The sequence below is a fragment of the Andrena cerasifolii genome, chromosome 8 (genome assembly GCF_050908995.1).
Source record: "Andrena cerasifolii isolate SP2316 chromosome 8, iyAndCera1_principal, whole genome shotgun sequence".
Taxonomy (NCBI): domain Eukaryota; kingdom Metazoa; phylum Arthropoda; class Insecta; order Hymenoptera; family Andrenidae; genus Andrena; species Andrena cerasifolii.
In genome coordinates this window covers 2,478,580-2,501,276 of record NC_135125.1, presented here as the reverse complement: position 1 = coordinate 2,501,276, position 22,697 = coordinate 2,478,580, and the positions used below count along the sequence as shown (strand labels likewise).

The 22,697-nt window shown below is 39.6% G+C and overlaps 1 protein-coding gene and 1 long non-coding RNA gene across 4 annotated transcripts in view; one reads left to right on the top strand and one right to left on the bottom strand.

Annotated features, from left to right (window-relative positions):
- Nucleotides 1–22,697, top strand: part of LOC143372261 (neuronal calcium sensor 2) — a 449,084-nt gene that overhangs the window by 246,317 nt on the left and 180,070 nt on the right. The window lies entirely within an intron of this gene.
- Nucleotides 14,581–22,697, bottom strand: part of LOC143372289 (uncharacterized) — a 228,167-nt gene continuing 220,050 nt past the window's right edge. Inside the window, exon 2 of the long non-coding RNA XR_013086266.1 lies at nt 14,581–14,741. This is a non-coding gene — a long non-coding RNA (uncharacterized LOC143372289). The remainder of the gene's footprint in view (nt 14,742–22,697) is intronic.

Here is a 22,697-nt window from a genome sequence, read left to right as displayed (position 1 = left end):
GGGACAGCAATCAGCACACCAGCACCGTTAATCGCCAGTCTCAAGCAGCTCCAGGCCATCGTCGGACCCCAGACCCCCGCCGAGCACCCCAGCCGACAAAAAAGGTAACCGACTCCCCCTCCCATAACAATCAGCAGTCAATCAGCGCAGAACACCATCAACACCATATTGAACTTCCTCCTCTGCAAATTAGAAGAAGGTAATTTCTGCACCAAATCTTACAAGCAAGGACAGGCATATCCTTTAAATATAGAACACCCAGCGACGTCAAAGCCATCTTAGAATTACTGAAACAAAAAGATACTTAAATTCTTCACCTTCACTCGGAAACGTGCAAAGCCCTGAAATATTCTTAGTAAAGTACCTAGAAGGCGATTTTGACGAGGAAATACTGTTGAACGAACTCGCCAACACAGAAGTAAAAGACCTAGGAGATTGTTTGGTGTAGGGGTGTTTTGATTTGATTGAGATTATTTGCGTTACTGTTTGGGGAGAAATGCACAGTTAAGATAGGCAGGGTTATATATGGCTTTATTGATTTTTTACTGTAGAATCTTGCTACTTTTGTAAAGTGGTAAAAAATAATCGCTCGCGAGCAAACAACCAAATATCTAGGACTACTCCAGGGGGGCCAAGCTTCCCTCTTACGAAAGTTGAAGCAGAGTTTGTAGCGCCTCCTACCAATGAGGTGCGTACTAAACTGTGAATGTGTGAATTGGTTTGAATCGGGACGTATGTGTATGTGTATACGTGTAATGCACCGTTTACTTTAAAACCTGTCCACGGATCGTCGCGCCAGCGACACGTATGCAGCAGATAGAAGGATAAACATTGAAATTGAATATTTCTTCTTTTCTTAGGAAAAGAAAATATATTCAATTTCTTTGTATATCCTTCTATCTGCTGCATACGCGTCACTGACGCGACAATCCATGGTCAGACGGCCTTAGAAAGGGTAAACCAGGGAAAGTGAGGACACTTCCTCGTGTCTGCGCCAAACATTTCTAAATGACGACGGTCGTCATGGTAACATTTCACCAACGTCGAAAGATTGTGTGTCGTGCTCACTGATACACGTAGGTATGTGTGTGTGATGTACCTAGCGCCTCCTACCAATGCGGTGCTAACTAAACGGGAAAACTTCAGCCAAACGAAGACGGCTTGGTCCCCCTGGACTACTCCTAGACCCCCAATTAAAATTCTTCTCGCACATCGACACCCAACTTAACAAAGCAAAACAAACCTTCAACAAGCACGCGGAGATAAAGCCGGCTCCACACGTAATTGTAACTTGAGCGGTACACATGTACAAAATTGCACAAGTTTAGATGAGCGTGTGTATGATGTTATTGCACAAGTATTTTGACTGTATGTACAGTCGAGGTTTTAGAAAGTTTCGAGAGTTAGTTTTTGCGATATTTAAGGTTCATGTTTTATCTATGTTTTAACAGACTTCTACAAAAACTTAGTCAAACATAACATTGCAAACGTACGTACCTACTCAAAACTTGGAGCAAATTCTTGAAACTTAAGTTTAACGTATCAGAAGTAAGTACAGTCTTCCCCAGATTATCGAGAAAGATTTGGGACCGGGGATTTTCTCGATTTACCGGGGCAGGAGAAGTAGTTAGCACCTAATAAACTGACCCATGTCAGGGCCCCCGCCCGAACCGTCTGACAAGGAGACTGATCGACGTAAACCGAGAGTGAGTGAAATAGTGCATCAGCGGGAGACCCTCGGTCGACGGCGAATTGAGTTTCAGTATTAAATATGAAACTTTTCATATTACAGGTTTCACCTTGGTCAGAGTATTATCGATGGATTGGTTAGTTTATGCCGACGAAAATGAGTCCAAACATGAAGCAATTCAGTCTATACTTTATTATGAAAAGGCAATTAAAATTCCAGTTCTCCGGTTTAAGAGAAAATCACGCTTCTGGTGATTAACTCGCAACATTTCTCCTCCAATTATCGAAGTAATTTGCCAATCCTCGTAATACCAAATAGGTACTAAACATCTATTTAAGCAATCTTCAGCAGACACTTTACAATTTGGTGAAGTCGTTGATATTCTCTATTTAAATTCTCTTCTGCAGTATTATAGTGTGTAACGGGATGAAGTCACTTTCTAGGGTGTAAATTACAACATTTAGCGAACGTAGTGACTTTCACTAAAAATGGACCGAATTGCTTCGCTTTTGAACTCATTTTCATCGAGAAGCCTTAAAAAAATCCATTGGTAATAAATACTTTCATGAACATTTATCAGAAACATGATGATGTTACGTCCGAAACCGAGATGGTGATTGTTGATTCCGGAACGTAAAGAGGGATGATCTTGTCCCGTCGCCTCCGGCGTAACCGTAATCTCTCGGGCCGGTCGTCACGCTTTTTCGAGTACTGTGCGGGGCAGGTGGATCGGCATTAAAGATCGAGTAGGAAAAGAAGAAGATGTGCGTGTTTCGTCTTGGGACCGTCAGCCAGACTCATCAGTAGGGCTATAGCTGACGGCCCCCTTTTTTTTTTTTTTTTTAAATGTTTATTGAGCTGTAACGAGGGATAGCAACAAAAAGATTATAAAAAAAATTGCTACACATTCTTGAGGTATAAAAATAAAATTAATTGTTCCGCATGTAGGAAACTCTTAATTAACCATTAACGGCGAACTTCTTTGGTAATACATTATTGGGACGGTTAGATTCTATTAGAATTGCACGCTGTTGTAACACCATCACATGTGAAATGTAAAAATAATTAAGGCGAAAAAGACAAACTTGCCTGAATAAAGGTAAAAACCCCCTACCCGATCTGACGCCAGTAAACTTATAACTAAACTATGCTAAACTTATAAAATAACTAAAAACAAATATATACAATGATAGGAACTGTAATACATAAAGTTTACAACTCTTAAATGTAAGAAATAAGATAAGCAGTCTTAAACGAATCAGTTCCTCCCTATCTAGGAGAATGGCACAGCACGTCGATCGGCCAACTCCGCCATATGAACACTATCCTTCTGACAGCCACCAGAATTTCTCGAAATTTAGAACGTCGAAAGTCCAAATTATCCGATTTGGGGATAACAGCCAAGGAGAACTTAAACAACCCCCCCTTATTTAGTTCTGTTATTAAGGAAGGTGGTCTTCAGGAGCGAACGCGATCCGTTTGTCTGCCTTATTCCGTGACCAATAGTAAATAAGCGGAATATTATTTTGGATGCATTCTTGTATCAAACCCAGACAATCAATCACAAAGCGGGAAGAAGGCCTCCTCTCTCTGCCTGCGGGGTCATAGCTGACGGCCCCTGCCCTACGTACACGAGGACTCAGAGGAAATAAACTTGGAACTTGTATATATACGAACGAGAGTGGACGATAAGACTTGCGAGAAGAGTAGACCTCTAGCGGCGCCGGCGGAAACTAACCGGCGTGACCCATGTGGTGGGGCCGGGACGTCACACATGAACATTTTATTTTTCTGCACCGGGTATTGTACCTGGCCCAATGGTTTTATTGCTCTCAGAAGTTAACGGGCGGCCTACCCGGGACCGCAGGCCCCCCCTCGCAGCGAGGAAGGAAAACTGTGGGGTGGATAGGTCTTTCCTGATAATCCGGGGAAAAAAGCATTTCACTAATCCGAGGAAGACTGTAATAGTATAAAGAAAGGTGAAAGAAAGGAAGTAGAGTTCAATATAAAACAAAAGAATATGATTTTCACTCGCTTTCGCCATTTCAAGTTCAATTAGTAGTATAGATATGAACGCAGTTGAGTTCGTTCTCACAGTCATACACTCGATTTTCTGCAGCGCATCGGAATCTCACGATGTTAATAAAAATGTATACGAAGTATACAGCGGCGTTTAATCTATCTGTACAATCCAGTTATTTTCGTGTTTATCGCCGTAAACCGCGGGTTTAGCTCGCGTGTCGTACGAGACCAACGCGCGGACAAAATAAATGCAGCCAGTGGAAGCCTTGACGTGCTCGTCGTAAGGAGAAATTAAGATCGGCAATCTGGATAATATCCGCAGCGACCCTCGACATTTCAAGCAGAGGGTAACAGAAATCTCTTCGCGTGTCACAATACCCCGAGGAGTACGGCGTTCGTTGCGTATGAACGGCCACGAGCCCGTTCACTTGGTAAAAATTGCATGCAAGTGTCCAACTAAGACTATTTAACAACTCAAACGCTGAGACTCTACGTGTCGTTAATAACACTTATTACAGTGTCTATACCTTGTGAATTCCTAAAATCAGCTTTCTTTCTCGAGCTCGGCGACCTCACGGTACCACGGTAAATCACGGCACTTAATAATCCAATCGATATTAACACGTCGACGGAAGGAACAGTTTACAGAAATTTAAATCAAGAAAATGACTTTCTCCAAACTGAATTGTCTTACAAACATTTTATATTATACAAAAATGTGATACTTCAATGAAGCAATCTCTGAAGAATATATTAAATTATTTTATAAGAAAGTTTGTACTCACCCTCATCCCTTGCGGAGATACAGCGAATTTGAAGAAAAAATGGAATGTATACAATTTTTAAGCAGATTTTCGAAAGGACATGGTACTATCCCGAAATGTTAACCGCCTCGAAGAAGCAAAAGATCCGTGTTAAAGAGGAAAAACTGATCTGTCTAATGTTTTTTTCATGAACGTTGTACGATAATTGCATCGCTTGCTAGAAGCAACTAAAGTAAAAAAACGATTTTTACTTCAAAGTTGATTAACTCGGCCACAAAAAATCGCGCAAGAAATTTATTACTCTGTTTTTACACCGGAAAGTGGTCGCTTTTGACTGGTTTAAATGGAATCTGTGTAAAAAATTTCATTCTCCCCGTGGAACATCGCAAAGTTGAGAAAAATATTTTAAATTTACCTGTGCTTTTTATATTCCTATATCTTTGCTGTAAAGCAATAAAAGATATTTTCAAAATATCGATACGACTATTTTTTCCGGAGTTATGACCATGTTAACTTGCCCCTATTTTTCGGGTTCCTAGAGGTGATCCTTTAATCAGTGTGAGGAGTGTATTTTGTCGAATAATTCATCATTATTTAATGCAATAATTTATTTAAATGTCAAGTGCGAAATTACTTGAATAATGCTGTGAAGAACCGTTCATAGTTTTTGCCGCTTACTGTTTGATGACTGATAACTGTTTTCAAAGCGTGGTAATAAACGAATAATATATTATATGGATAACAACTATTGCAAATAACGAGTAAAGAATTATTTGAATAAAAATTATTCACCCCCCTGCACTAGTCAAATAAACTCTTATTCGATCGAGAATATATTCGTTCGTGGCGAACAGCTTGTTCGTTATTCTTCATCTGCATCTGTACCCAACTCTGACTAAAAATATATAAATATATATACATATTTTTAGCCTGAGTTGGGTACAGGGTTATTTCTTTTGTAAAACTAAGTTGAAAGTTATAGATACACTTTTGTACAATCAGGGTAGTATCGTCTATGTAAAAAAGAGTTCTGAACATGGAAAAGAAGGAAGGGTCAGCGTTGGTGCGCACGGTGAAGGCGCATACACTGGCCAGCCCGAACTATTTACAATGATCGCGATTTTGAATCCCAACGTCGTGCCCTCTTTTCTTCAAGACTCCTACACTTTTGTATGTGAGATCTGGTTCTCGAGAAAAACGGCTTGGAAATTTCACTGAGTTCTGCGTGCTCTTATCTCGGTACATCTTGTCAGGCTACGGGCTGATAACTTCTACTTATGTTTGTATTTCATCCGCCTCGTCGTATTACGTCGGATCATGCAAAGTCTCTTGTCTATGTCATAAATAGTTTAAATCTTGCGCAATGAAAGTTATAGTAATATTTAAGCGATTGAAATCTACCCATTCGTTTGCACAGATTTATAAATCAGTGGTTAAGCACAAGTAGAGGGAGGGGGGGGGGGCATGATGGGGAAGCTAAGGAAAAATGCAAATAAAGTAATGATTGTACCTATTAATTAAATCTTTATTACTCCAAATGCAACTATAAGTTACTGATTTAGCATTTGGCACACGCTTCAGACTATCCGTGGTCAGGCGTCTGAGTTATTATACATTACAAAATAGACGAAAACAAATCGTCGTGCCCCTACCGCGGGGTAAAATGGGGTACCGAAAATGGGGCAAGATGATTTGCCTAAGTATTTTCGCACTTGATACAAATGTGAATTTCTTCACAATTGTTTTCGTCCACCCCTGCGCAGGAATTGTGAGACCACCGTCCACAGAGTTGACATGCAACCCAACCCTCTGTGGATTGCAGGTATGAATCATGGCAATATAAACATTCGCAGTCTTCTTTTACTGATTTTGTAGATTTTGATATTTTTTTTTTCAGTTTATTTGCATTCTTCTGCAATCGAGGGTCATCCGGATAAGAACATTTCTTATTCTATGAACGTTTTACACTCTCGAGTTCCTTTTTATGCGGAGTAGAAGTGGGAATTGCAGTTTTTCCCCGGCGATAATTCTTCCTGTTCTCTGTCCGTTGAACTGCAGGAATTGGCAAAATGTCTTTGGGGGAAGTATTTTCAAAACAAGATGTTAGATTGCGACAAACAGCTGTAATAGGTGTTGGAATTATAGGTGCACTATCTGTTCCGTCTTACGGAAACAAAGGGGGGCTCAGAGCGAGGCAGAAATTCGGCGACACTTTATTACTAGGCAATTGCTTACCGTCGAAGTCTTGGGGAGCATTTGCCTGCCAGATGTCTAATAGGTGGCAATTCGGCATCGTGCTATTTTTTTGGACACTTCGACCGTCCTCGCTCTGGGAAAATCCGTTGATTGCTCTGTCAGCGGGTGGTGTACGGTAACTTCAAAACGGTACATACCGTCGACCACCGCTGACTCGCGGGACAATACGATCATAAATCGCGACCCCGGCGAGAGGCTCCGGCCGATCAACCTAGCGAGGTTTGTTAGCCAGATGTCCGGTTTTCCCTGCGCTACGTCACGAAGAAGGAGAGGATTCCTCCTCCATCACCGAAATCTTGGAGGGAAGGTTCCTCCTCTTCAAGCAAGGCTGAGCCAATCAGGCATTTTGGCGCCTCCCAAAAATCAGATGTCTTGTCCACCTTTGACATCGAAAAGGTGGACAAGACCAGAAGTCAATGAGCTCGCGAATAGTACGGTTCGGTGTTTTTTGATGAGGTCAGTATTCGGACACATCAGCACAAGCAGAGCTAACTTCTCAGATCATCGTTCAGATCAGAATCGACACGTAATAATTTAAACAGTCACCCAATATTAATTTGGCGGGTGATACATCGTCCGGCTTATACGCGTACCAACCGGTGAATCGAGCCTTACAACCTCGAAAGCAAAATTCTATAATTTTCACGCGTGTGCCGTGCGAACACTATCACAATTTTTGTCCGTCAAGCTGCGTGAACAACATGGTTTGGGATTGAAAACAGGAGGGGCATTTTCCTGACCTGAGGCGGTATCAGACTCTGCAGCAATCGGTAGGTTTGTTGTTTCTGCAGCAAACGGTATGTCTGTCGTTTCTGCAGCAATAAAGTCAGAATCTGAAAAATGGTTTTGGTTGAACGGCCAAATTCCGCATTTTCTGAAACCATTTATAGCAGTTAACATAGTTGCTGCTTGAGCATATGCTTGATTAAAACTTTCGCTTATTTGAAACATGGTAATTATTCGACCTGGGTGCAATCTTAACCAATTAGATGCAACTAGGTCACAGTACACGCTTAAGGGTTTCATACAGGACACATCCAAAGGCTGAAGCCTGTGGGTGCGGTGCGGAGGAAAGCTAAGCATTATCACTCCGTTCTTCCGGGATAGTTCTATAAGTTCCAAATTTTTTGTATGCTTTGTATGTCCATCAAGAAGAAGTAACACATGGTTTGCGGGTGTGGCTCCTGAAAATTGAATAAACTGTTTAAGCCAAATCACAATGTTACGTCCTGAAAGGATTGTCTGTAAATCATCCCAAGCGGTTGGAATGATTTACCGGGTTCGTGTTAGGGATGTGCGGGTAATCGAATGTGTCCGAGCGGTCGGGTCGGGTCGGGTAAAGTCGGGCGGGCTCGGACGGGGGCCCGGGACAGACGGGCCCACGGGGAGTTCGACTGTGTCGTGTAGCCCGATTACTTCGGGTAATGCGGTGCTTGATAAGTTCATACACGTATTCAGCTTTTTTAAACAACCGAGTACTCGAAAAGCATGTACAAAATCTTTACCTATATGAAACTTTAGAATAAGATGATTTTCATATTCATATGCTTGTATATTTTTATTAAATACTATGAAACATCCGGAAAATATGCGTTTTTAAACATGTATTTAGTATTGCGATATTAAAAAAAGGAAGTTTAATGCATTATTAACAATATTTTCTGGATGTTTCATAGTATGTAATAAAAATATACAAGCATATGAATATGAAAATTATCTTATTCTAAAATTTCATATGGGTAAAGATTTTGTACATGCTTTTCGAGTACTCGGTTGTTTAAAAAGGCTGAATACGTATATCAACTTATCAAGCACCGCGTTACCCGAAATAATCGAGCTACCCGACACAATCGCGCTACCCGAAGTGATTGGGCTACACGACACAGTCGGACTACCCGTGGGCCCGTCTGTCCCGGGCCCACGTCCGAGCTCGTCCGACTTTACCCGCCCCGACCCGAGCCCGAAAAGTCGGGTACCCGCACACCTCTAGTTCGTGCTCTATTAAGGTGCTAAAGCACGCCTTGACTATACTTACCAAGGAAAGGAGAGGTGAAAGGGTGTTGAATCAATTGGTACACGGAGTTTAAGGGAAAACATAAAGAGTAGAATATATTCTTAATGAAAGTAAAATGATGACAGTGGTAAGGAAAGTCTTACAGTGCTATTCACCACCAGTGCCACAGGAAACTTAGCACCTCCAATGGTTTTATATTGGTACCAGCGTATGCCAGCCTAAATAAAAGAAAATGCACCTACAGGTTCGATCGCTGGCACTATTGATGGAGGGTGGATGATCGTTGAGTCTTTTTATGAACACATAGCAAATGGATTCCACCGCTGGCTTGAGAACAACATAATTCAACGTCCACTTATTCTATACCTTGATGGGCACTCATCACATCTAACTCTTCCATTGGAAACTTTTTGTCGCACTTTATCCTAATGCTACACACATTTTACAACCCTCAGATGTTACAGTGTTTCATCCACAGAAAAATGCTTGGAAGTATGTGTTGGATAAGTGGAGATTAGATAATAATACTCCGAAGAAATTAAGTAAAAATAACTTTGTTCGTTTATTAAAAAGAGCAACAGAAAATCTATATTTGATAGAAATCGACAAAAAAAGGATTTACAGCTTGTGGCTTATATCCACTTTGAGTGGATGCTGTTAACTATAACATTCTAAATATAAATAAGAGAACTTCAGAATCAGAATCTTTTTTGAAACCCTTTCGATCAACGCCAGGAGCACTCGACATCTTTTCAACGCTCTCAGTCAACACCCCTGCATTTGTCATGCTTTTTTCATTGTCACACGAAAATTTAAAACAATAGCTCAAGAGACAATAAAGCAGCTAAACCTCAAATTAATGTGCCGAACCGTTTTGTACATAAAATTCACAAAAATTACCTATTTTCGGCCCAACAAGGCGCAATCCCCCTTTATGCGTCCGGGCACTAGTATATTTGCCTTACGTGTAGGAGAAAAAGAAGCGACCGAACGAATTTCCTGGACCGGAATTCGAACCCGAATTCTGCGTTTCCTGGGCGACTGCTGCAATCATTAAGCTATCCAGAGCCGACGGCAATTCTTCGTCTCCCAAAACTCTTAATTACCGGATGCGGGACCTATATATGGCAAGCTATATTTATATTGAACCTTAAAGGGTCATTCTATGTACTTTGTTCGGTCGAAAAGTTAAGCTATTATTATAGATTCTTTTTCTGAACAAATACAACATATAATTAAATAAATATTTTTAAGCTTTATTAAGCTACTCTTATGTTATAAAAAAAATAAAAATAATTTTTTAAATTTGTTTTAATGATTATTTACAGCGTCAATGTGGCACCTAAATTAAGAGGTATGTTCGTGGTGTAAGCGATGTTCTGGCTCACGTTTACCGGAAACAAAAAAATCGACAAGATTCTTAATCTGTATGAGTATCACTGTGACCCGTAGCGCAATTGACAATTTTTGTCGAAAAATAACCGAGATTTCTCTTGGGAAACACCCGAGAAGATATCCTTTTGTGTCTACATTTTTGTCAAATGTTTTTTTATTTCAAACCGGCGCCATTTTGTTACTTTTCAACAGAAATTGTCAATTGAACTACGGGTGGTAGCGACACTCGTGCAAATTAAGAATCTCTACGAACTTTTTGTTTCAGATAAACCTGTGCCGGGAAATTACCTGCGCCACGAACGTACCTCTTTTTTTTACGTGCCATAGGGTAGATGTACCATTTATGGTCACTGTCTTATTTAATACTAAATATTAAGTATTCGTAGGTTACTTTCATTAGAATGAATGAAGCGTAGGTTATGTTGGCACCATTTCTACTATTTTCTACTGTTTTGTTGTCCCGTTTTATTTAAGGATGAAATTTAGTAACATTAAAAATGAGCGAAAGTCTTTGAAAATCTTTATGCAGTAGTAAAACCCCCGTAAAATTTAAAAAAAAAATTGATTCGGTAGTTTTTAAATTATTTAACTTTCAATTTAACATGTATTTTTATGGGGAAACGCAATGTTGAGAAATGTGGCGAGCGGAACGCGCTATTGCAGTTTCGTGGAAAGAGCGCGGACCACAACAAACGGTCGCGATGCGTGACCTTTCCTCGTCCTCAGGAAAGCCGTTGGAATTGCGACGTGGTGGGGCCAAGCGTGGCCCAGGCAGTTAGACGCGAGCTAGCAACGGCGAGCGACAGCGAGCGACTAACAAAATAAACGCATATATAGTATTTTATCTAAGAGCACAGTGTTATTATTAATTTCCTACAGCACCCCTACAAGAAATATAAATACAAAATTAAGAGTGAATTAATAGGCCAAAGTTTTTGAAATCTTTGTACAGAAAAATCAAGCACTGAACAGAAATGTCACAAAAATTCTGGACGAGAATATTTCCTCATGGTGCACCGTTGCCACGATCTCAAAGAATTTCCGACTCATGAAAATTATGTATATATATATAAGAGTTATATTAGTATATCTATTGGTAATGACGTTAGCGAAAAAAAAATTCTAAAGTTTAATTTAATTTCTTCTGAAAAGTAGACTCAATACTTTTATCTGTCATCGGTAATAATAGGAAATAGAAAGAAAAATACCACAAAAGCAATTTCAAAAAGTGTTGAAATGAAGAGACAACGATCAAACAGAAAATTCTGCTCAAACTATTCTGAAGGCGACGTCAAAAACACATTGCAAGCGATTAGAGACGGACTCCAATTGCAACAGCCAGTAAGTTATACAATGTTCTCCCAACAATTTTACGCAACAAATTACATGGGAGAGCATCAGAAACCTCAGGGCGAGTCGGATGGGACTGCGTCCTTGGACGTGAGATGGGAGAAAAATTAGAACAGTGGCTTTTGGAGACGAGTAAAATGGGATTCCCTGTCAATAAAGACTGTCTAGTGCACTCAGTTAAGCAAGTAGTGAGGAGGGAAAACGTGCCTAATCTTTTAAAAAATTGTCTGCTTGGGCGGAAATGGTTCGATGCATTCCTCAGACACACAAAACAGCGGAACAGCTCTGTAGGGCTCTACTAACTGAAAATCTTATTCGATTGTGGTTTTCTGATGTAAAGCCGGGTCCAGACCTGAATGCGTATACGCTGAGCAGGCTGAGCGCGCACGAGTGACGCATGCGAAGGGGTCGAAAATGTCATTGTGTCTTCGCCAACTTCTGTGCATAGCTTAGCCCACTCCGCAGTCGTAAAGATGGTGTGATTAGGTAATTAAACATACAGCTCAACCCTCCGAGTCATCCTCTTTACCAATACAGGGTGATTCTCCAGCGACGTCTGTCAAAGAGGTGCCACCTAGTACCCCGTGGCGGAGACAACCCCCCACAGTGTTTCAGCGAAGTTTATGGGTTTCGACCCTCGAAACAGTTGGAATACCATTAAACAGTTTCTCATCAGATCTTTGCGAAAACGACGTCAATTGATTCCTTATGTTTCGCCGATGAAACTAACACCAAGAACGACGTAATTCGGACCATAATGAAGGAAATTTCGTGAAAAATTGATTTATATAATTTCAAGCTGAATTCGTTAAAAATAGTCTCGTGTGATTTTTTTAACACAGCAGCGAGTCGATCAGGCTGTATGAATTAAGAACAATGCAGGGTGTAGTGAAGAAAAGAAAGACAAATTATTCAGTGAAATAGAGCTTTAAAGTCTATCATATGGTAATTGCAACATATTGTTGAAAATGTCATTTTTAGATTTTTGATTAACTGTTTATGGCAATATTAGCAATGGATTAAATTCATTCACATAGATCCATCCTACATGATTAAAAAAAAAGACGCAAGTCCATACCTTCAATAATTTAAGCCATTAAAATTAATTTCTGTAGGCGGGTTTCGTAAAAATCACCGAAAGCAGGTAACTTTGAAGATTTGTATTTTTTAAACAATTTCGAATCTGCAAAAATGAGGACTTAATCCTCCTTAATTTCGTATGGACTACCATATATTTCAATATCATGAAAATCCGAGACATCGAGGATTTTAGAAAAATATCGCATCTGCTTCTATCTTCCACACTGAACGCAATACACTCCAAACTCCCTTTGATGTGCGGAAGAAAACCGACAACGGTCGGCTCAGGCCATGTGCCTTTGCCGGCATTCGCGAGTCGGGTCGAATGCGCCGAGTCACCACGAATGACACGTCCACACTAGCATATGCGTTCATACTCATCCTTTATGACGTAGAAGCATGTGGCCCTGGCTACCGTTTCACCAGTTCACATCAAAATATTCGTGCGCGCTCAGCCTGCTCAGTGTACCTATACTCATTCAGGTCTGGACCCGGCTTTAGGATTCAATTAGCTGATAAAGTATAAATACTCGGGTCCATATCAAAACTATACAGTACCTACAGTATTACGCATGCAATTTAGCACACATCAGAATAGTGCACAGCGGATAGTGCACATACAATTTAGAACACATGCGATTTATAGTGCACATACAATTTAGGACACATGCGATTTAGGACACATACAATTTAGGACATATGCGATTTAGGACACATACCTACAATTTAGGACACATGCAGTTTAATGCACATTTTTTTAGTGCACATCAGGATAGCGCACAGCAAAGTTTCGCACACAAGATAGTGCACGTACAATTTAAAACATATGCAGTTTAATGCACATTTTTTTTAGTGCACATCAGGATAGCGCACAGCAAAGTTTCGGACACAAGATAGTGCACATACAATTTAAAACACATGCAGTTTTACGCACATTTTTTTTAGTACATGTGCACTAAAAAAATGTGCATTGAACTGCATGTGTTCTAAATTGTATGTGCACTATTTTCTGTGTACTATCTTGTGTGTAAAATCTTGCTATGCGCTATCCTGATATGCACTAAAAAATTGTGCGTTAAACTGCATGCGTCCTAAATCGCAAATTGTATGTGTCCTAAATCGCATGTGTCCTAAATTGTACGTGCACTATAAATCGCATGTGTTCTAAATTGTATGTGCAGTATCTTCTGTGCACTATTCTGATGTGTGCTAAATTGCATGTGTAATACTGTAGGTACTGTGTAGCTTTGATATGGAGCCAAATACTCCAAGATCTTCGACCAGTATTTAACATGGATGAAACAGCGGTATACCTTGCACCGAAAGAGGGTCTTGTCCTGGCGAAAAAGGGCAAATCAGTATATGATGTAACTGGTAACGATAAAGAAAATATTACAACGCTAAGCATTCACGGTAAATGCTGCTGAAGAATTTGCCCCGCCGTTTACAATTTATAAATATGAGCGTCTGCTACAGATCTGTATGCACACTGCTCCTAGAGATTGAGGAATAGGGAAAACGGAAAATGGTTGGATGACGGGCGAAGCATTTTACGAGTATATCACCAACGTGTTTCACCCTTTTCTTCTAAAAAGTGATATCCCTTTACCAATCGTATTATTTTTGGACGGGAATGTTTACCTCCGGTCTATACACCTCAGCTCGTTCTGTAGGGAAACACAGATTATAAATTCATATGTTGCTTTCTGCCTCGTGCAACGCATATTCTACAGCCCTTGGACGTTGCCCTATTTTCCCCCCTAAAGCAAAAATGGAAAGACCTCGTAAAAAATTGGCGGATACAAAATGAAAGCAGTGAAGTCCAAAAGTAGCATGTGCCACTGTTATTGTCACGTATTATTTGGCACGAAGATTTCACAGATACTCTGAGAAATGGCTTTAAGACATGCGGTTTATATCCATTTAACGAAAATACCGTAAATTAGGGGAGACTGGGGCAGATTGTAACAAAAAAGTTTTCACAGTTTTGTCTCAAAAGTGTTTTCCTCAATCAGGAAATAATTTGCGTGATTTACTACTTACATATGTGGTGAACTGATTGCGTGAAAGTACGTGACAAAATTTTGGACACTTATGCATCTAGTTTCATCTTAAACAAATCTGAACCTTTGTTACAATGTGCCCCAGTCCGGGGTAAATTGTAACACATCTGTTTTACTTATTTAAATGCAAATATGAACACAAATAAACATTTCTAAAAAACATAAATGAAAACACAGATCATTATTAAACATTTGAGTTAAACAATCATTGCTTATTCATCTGATTCTATCAAAATCTTCTTCATCGCTTTCTTTACTTTTGCCTTTACACTTTTTTTCTACTTTTTGGATTCTCGATTGTTCTGTTGTTCGTCTACAGCAGCGTTGCCCCGATGGGCGGTCCGAGAGCTCGAGCATCCATCGCGTTTTTCAAAGCTCGCGTGCAAGGTGGCGCTCGAAACCAATGAAGTTGCGGGCATGTAACGGATGGGGAAAACTCTAGTAGTGTGCGTGTAGGCTTATACTCGTACGCTTATATAGCTGGGACTCTTGGAGCCCCAGTGTTCTACATTTTAGGAATTGGGAAAATACACAGGAACTGACTAATGATTAAACAATAATATTATATAATTGGACGGAATAAACTTTAACAGTCCCACTTATATCTCTGATTAACAATAAGTTTCTTATTAAACGATTTTTATTCAGCTTCAATCCTCTGTTTGTTTGTTTGTTTGTTTGTTTGTTTGTTTGTTTGTTTGTTTGTTTGTTTGTTTGTTTGTTTGTTTGTTTGTTTGTTTGTTTGTTTGTTTGTTTGTTTGTTTGTTTGTTTGTTTGTTTGTTTGTTTGTTTGTTTGTTTGTTTGTTTGTATGTATGTATGTTTGTTTAGATCAAATCTAGAAACTCAATTTTAACCCACTTCCAACTACCCAATAGACTTGAAACTTTGCGGGCATACGTAGTTTGGATGACAATACAAAATTATGAAGAAAAGGAAACCCCCCAGGGGTTTAAAAAATTACCCAGTCATCAATAAATATATCCCATAACCACAAATCCAAATGACTTGAAATCAGCCTATAACCACAAATCAAATCAATTTAATCGACATGAAATCAGCATGTAACCCATCCGTTACATGCCTGCAACTTCATTGGTTTCGAGCGCCCCCTTCCACGCGAGCTTTGGAAAACGCGATGGATGCTCGTGCTCTCGGACCGCCCATCGGGGCAACGCTGGTCTAGAGCATTTTTTCCGGTGTGTCAGCAAATAGCTTGCTCTATCACCATTTAGAGCGGGGTAAGTAGTAACATGTTACAATTTACCCCGAGCTTAAATTTTTGCGTTTTACTTCAACAAAAGAGAAACTAAACATCAAATTACTAAAATGCGTACACATTATAATAAACCAATGTGCCCTGATTCGTTTGCGACAAAAAAGCAAAAATTCAAACGGTTTCTAATGACGGTTAATTGAAATAAAAGTGCTAAGACAACATTTACTTACGTGCTCTAAATACTAAAATTCTGGGCTATAACCACAAAATGAATACGTATCGCTCGTTTGTGTCACTAAAACCGACGGTGCTAATATTGTCAAGCAGCTCTCGCATGCTGTGGGTTACCAGATTTGTCTATCAAAAGATTTTACAATTTACCCCGTGTTACAACCTACCTCAGTCTCCCTAGCCTAAATGCATCCAAGAGAAAAGACAACACGAGGTGGCAAATACAGAGTGCAAGGGAAATGAAAATAATCCGCATTGCTTGAGGCACCTTCAATACGTGGGAAGCATAATCAATCCTGATGTACTAGAACGGTCTAAGGGAGCGAGAGCTATAAAAACAGCCTGGAAAACTGACGATAGTCACACCGTACTTTATCATCTCTGCATTACAACTGTTGAAGACGAAACCAGAGGGGCAGGTTACAATGCAACAGCAGAAGGTCCTGATAAAACTGCATTTACATCTTCCACGGCCACACCAGTTACAAAGTACTCTGTAACAAGATAATAATTGTATGGTTGTTCCATTCCCTGAGTTTGATATGCCCGGCATTCATACGTGTAAGTTCAGAAAGGGACGTCGAAGTTCTTTAAGGGGACCTTCCGGTCTAGACCCTACAAAAATAGGTGATCTTTAGGAATTAATTAAAGGAAAACTATTATATATAATTTAATGGGACTTCTTACATTGTATTAAGGATGTTTTAAATTATAGATATATATTTTTTGTTTTATAATTAATCATTGCAGACGGCACTGGGGAGTCGTTAAAGTCAAGGCGTCAAAAAATTGATCCAAATCGGTGGGACCTGTATCTCCAAAATTTATTATCCGATTCGACTGAAACTTTTTTTCATTTTGAAGAATATACTTCTGGGTAGAGGGGAAACCAGAAAAAATTATAAAAATGTAAGAAATCACTTTTTCCCTATATTTCTCATACTTTCAACGCCTTTGAAAATTATAAATTTTCAATTTTTTGTATTTTTTTCTGATATCATATATAAACTATATGACTGTAGTTTCCGTTGTACATATCGATTTCTTAAACAAATTATTTTTGTAAAAATGGTGCGCTTTACAAGAAAAGTTTAAAAAATCCCCGAATAAGATGGACAGTTTTTCGAGCGTATTTCAAAACAATTGTTTTTAATCAAAGAATCCGTACGTACAACGGAAACTACACTCATATAGTTTATAAAAAAAATTGATTTCGGACCTCCTGTTCCATAGTTACACATTCTACCAGCTCGCATGGGGGGGTCTAGAAGATTAATTACTATATTAAAATTTATGGATGTTTTTCTATTTATTTTTTTGTATAGTCTCTTAAGACAGCGTATTAAAGGTAGGTAATAAAATTTTTCTATGAAAACTGTAAATTGTTCGTGAAAAAATTCTTAAAAATGGCTTACTTTTCCTGCCGTCATAGTGGCGTTCTCCCTTAAGGGGGTAGTCTAGATACTCGTTTTTGAAGGTGATATTTGGCAATTAATTCTAGAAAACCTATCGCACCTACAGGGCAGAGGTTTGGCACACATATTTAGTAGTGTTTGAACTATCAACACAATTTTTTGGAATGCATTATATTGAAATTTGTACAAGTTACACGCCTAAGCGTAGGTCATGTCATCAAAAACCGGCCCCATCGGGCGCACGAATTGCGGCCGTCCTAGTCATCTGAAACGAAAGTACCAAAGATTTTTTTAATCTATATGAGTGTAGTTACCGCCCGAACTAGATGTAACCAAGTCCGGACATTGTTACCGAAATCGCAGCTGTTTAAAAATTTATATTTGATTTTTCAACTTTTCTTGAGCTAAAACAAGGTGTCGGGTAGGTTGTATTAAAACTATTGATATAATTCTAGTTCGGGCTATAGGTACACATTCACTTTGAATGTCTGTCAAACTTTAGCTCAATCGGTCCAGTAGTTTTTGAGAAAAATGTGCGCCCGATCTAAAAAAATTGTTTCGAGAAAAACGCGTTTAAAGTTTTTCATACAGTTACGACCTATACCACTGAAGTTGCGGTAGATAACGACTAATTTCTGCAACTTATCCCTACTCTGCTGTACCAGGACCGTAGAGGAAACCTTCCTCAGCTTAAAAAAAATCAAGTTGGACAGTTCTCTCTACTCTGCTGGCAGTCATAGCCTCTTTAGATACAAGGGTCGAGGGAACGATTACGCTATGGCCTTAAGCCCCTATAACTCTAGGAGTTCTACGAATGTCACCTTAATATTTTATGGACATACGTAAAATGGGGGAACATTGGCAGCAGGGGATAACATTGGCACATGCCGGGGTTACATTGGCACCTATACGCATGAACATATAAAGTCGCATTCGAGATCGAGATTTTAGGTACTCAATTGTTTCAACGTTTGCGGTTAGATATCCAATAATTGCCTGTCAAATAGATAACTTTGTTACGTTATACATTATATTATTAATAACATTAGATCGCAATAATGCCTAGATCTTATACAGCAAAGGAAAGGAAATCCCAGGAAAGGCACTTATTAGTAGGGAATCGTCACAACTCGAAGACATCAACATTTCTATACCATGTACATCTGACTTGCATGACATTATAAATAGAACTACTAATATAATAGATCAGGGGTGTCGAACTAGCGGCTCGCGAGCCGCAGTGGCCTGTGGTGCCAGATCGGGGACGGGTTCCCTCAAGAATTTCCCCCACCTCGCACACACAACGCCGGAGCTGCGTGTCTGTGAGTTGGACTCCGAAGCGCCGAGCTCACGGACACGCTGCTCCGGCGTAGTATGCGCGAGGTGGGGGAAATTCTCGAGGGAACTCGTCCCCGATCTGGCATCACAGGCAGTGGCTCCTTCTCCGCTTCGCCTGCTCCGTAGGGCCGTAGGAGAACGGCCCCCTCCACACCTACTTCATTCTGATGAATTTCTCCTCCGGGTGCCGCACTCTCTCCCTGCCGGGCCTCGTGCAACGCCTGGAGAAAAATAAGTGGGGGAACAGGCTGACCGGGGCCCGACTCGTGCGGCTCTCGGAGTGGGGAAGTTCGACACTCCTGTAATAGATGATAATATCTGCAAAATATGTTTTTGTAAATGGGAAACATATGAAGGACCTGACTGGGTGCAATGCATAACGTGTCGTCAGTGGGTCCGCGGAACTTGTAATCGAGGAACCGAAACAATTTCTTATGAACGTCCAGTCTGTCTGGATGACGATTAGATTTTAGTTAAGATGTAAAAAATAAAATAAAATAAACAAATTTAAGTGTCAATGTGTCTAAAGGTTGGAACCGACAGGTCCAGTAATTTAGTCGAGTAGCGAGTAGTTTAGTAATTTACAATTGTTTTATTAAACTACTCGACTAAATTTTAATATCCACACACGAAAAATGATTAAATTATTTGCTAATCGACTAAACTACTGGATGTGTCTGAAGCAGTCTTTACTGACTTCAGAGTAGTAAACTTAACCTGCTACTGCTATTTATATGATGTGCCAATGTTACCCCGTAATGCTGGTATTTAACATGTATTAAAGAAGAAAATGACAAAAATTTTATGCATTTTAACACTTGTAGTACAATCACGAAACATGCAATGTTATATGATACTTAAAGCAACTGTAAACATTTTAATTTTTACATTATATAACAAAATGTATCAAAAACCTGCCAATGTTCCAAATATGAAGACTGTTTGAGTTTTTGTTACAATTTTTTACAGAACTTTAATAAAGATTTTAAGATATTTCATAAATTTTCTTTGATTCTTAAAACACTGTACTTTAACCTAAAAATTACAAAGTTAAGAAAAATATATTCTGAAACCGCGGTTTTCTCCGTTTCAATTTTGGGTATTTTTGAGCCGGTAGCGACAACCTGTCTTACAATATGGGGTGCGCCTCCCGCCGGGTTAAATCATTTACATCAGAGACACAAGAAATAAGAGGACCTATGCTTGTTAAAACATTTCTCTTACTTTCGAGATGCAGAATATGTACAACTGTATGAACGCATGAATACAACTGTAATTCTGCTTTATATATTTCTAGTGGTATGAATGCTGCTTGAAAATAAGGTACCTACAGATACATACATGTGACTGCGTATACACCATTTTTCAACTCTTACCATGAACAGAACTTTTTATAAAACGTCCCGAAGCACATGACGCGATGATAAATGAAGTTTCTCTGGCAAACACGATCCGATCGATGTAGAAAACCTCGTGTAAGTTTGAATTGGCTAACCTATATGACGCAGGCTAAATGCAGTTGCACTCCCTGGTTTAGAGCCGATTTCTCCAGGGAAAACACGATACAACTGCTCTATCGCTGAAAAGATAGGGAAAGCAAACTAAGTGCAATTTAACACATATTAAAAATTACGTACCTATATTTTTTTTTTAATTACGAGCGCTCGTTAGAGACTGATACCTAGAATATATTGTTATTGAAACGAGGTGCCAATTCGGTTGTGTTTATACCCAGTAAGTATTTATAAAAAACTGTTACGTATTCTTTATGGCAAAATAAACACAGTTAAAAAAAAAAAAATGCAGTTGCACGTTACAAAAGTGTGTGCGTGTGCATAGTCCTTTTGCAAAAATTTCACTAAGTCGAGTGAAGCATACATGTTTGCTGCTGGATTTTGATAAGTTCCCTAAAATTATTTATTCCAAAACGAGGTTGTCAATGTGGAACGATGAACGTTACAAACGACAATTATGTAAATGCTGCCTTACATTGTAACGAGGATGAAATGATTACCAATTTCTATATTTTGTAAATTTGCAGCGTGATAAAAAGTGTACATCAGAATAATTATAATTTGCTGCGTGTGGCAGACATTGAATGCTGACCAATCGTAGGTGCTTACAAAATTGAAGCACAAATAGTGCAGATTTGCTTAATAAAGACATATGGTTTCCTGGATAATATGGGTTGCTTAAATTCAGCAAATAATAGATGCGGAGAATTCGTTTGGATTCCCTCACACTCTGGCACAGCAGGTAATGATGCAGGCAATCTGGCTAAATCTGCAACCGAAGAGCAAACCGATAACCGCATACCCGTTCCATTCACCGATTTACGGGAATCTTTCAACCCTTATTATCATAAAATAACACCCGTGTTACACGAATTCATAAAATTTGGGGGCTTTTCGTTCCTTTACCTACCATTACCATACGTAACAAGTGTTTTTAAGGCAGAAATGCATCCGTAGAAATTCTACTGTGTTACACTTGTAGCGCGGTTACTAGGTAAACGCGGAGTTCGAGGAATTGGTATTCAAATCGGTCTAATCGGAAGAATGTTATGCGCGTTACAGTACAAATTATTAATTAGTAATTTATAGAATTTTGTTTGGTATCGGGATTCAAAGATCTAGTCCTATACAGGCCCCGCACTGAGTTATTGTAAGGATTCAGTTTGTATATCATTAAATAACTTCTGCTCGAGTGTAAAGTTCAAATGTGAATAGTTATATTTTTATTCTTTCTCTTGTTCTGACGTTAAGAAGACTAAAGAGCCAAGGGTAGTCCCAAAATATTGGCTAAAGCCAATATTGACTCTCCGTTACCTCCGCACTCGCCAGTTGGCAATAGAACACATAAAATATTTGCTTTACAAGAATTCACGCTCGCCAATCGTTAAACTGTTTACAATGTTTTAAGGAAAAGAAATGCGCAACTCACCCGCTATATCGGCTATTTTTTACAATGTTCGAATTTCGTTCGTATGACCTTTTGTTAACGCTCTCTAAAACACCTATTCCGTGCCTAGGAAAGAGAAATTCACACTCATACTCGATATTGACGGTTATTATAAATGAAAGCGATAAATAAAATAAATCAAGCACAAAAAGGAATGAGATCTAACAGAAGATTGATCCCAACGCAACATAGAAAATTAGCCAGGATTATTAAGCGAATATAAAACGCAGATTTATAAAATTGAGAAAACGATCAAGTTAAAACAAAAAACACTATTTAACGTGGCAGATGAGTCCATTCACTATAAACTTAGGAATCTCTGGCTCGAAACGGTATTTAAGTTAAAGCAAAGAATTACTATCCACGGACACCTTGTCACGCTCTCCGCGACTGTATGACAAAGAGTGACTTCAGCTTCGCGCCCCCGAGAGCGTCCGGCCGTGAGGCCCGCTCAGAAAAGCTGACGCTGCAGTCCCAATCATGCGCCAGCAACCGTTGCACGATGTCATTAGGTGTTCTCACCTTCATTCTTTCATACTTTATACTTATGCGCTACCGGCGTCAAACAGGGTACTCTCGTCCCCACGCTTCTCACACTCAGATCACTCCTTTACATTGATGCGACGATTCGACGGTCGGAAATGCGCTCGACGAGGTTTCACCAAAATGCTAGATGCATTGTCAAGACGCACCCCCGCCGCTTACATTTAATCAATGTCGCGAGGGATGAGAACAACTGCTTATTTTGAACGAACTACTGAGAACCACGCTGATGCCTCAGCACAGTCCCACGTTCAGGGTACAGTGCAACGGTCAAACGTCGCGACGACGACGTTCCCAGTACCGAGTATCCATTTTCATAGATAAAATACAGTGAACAGAAATGCGCTCGACGAGGGA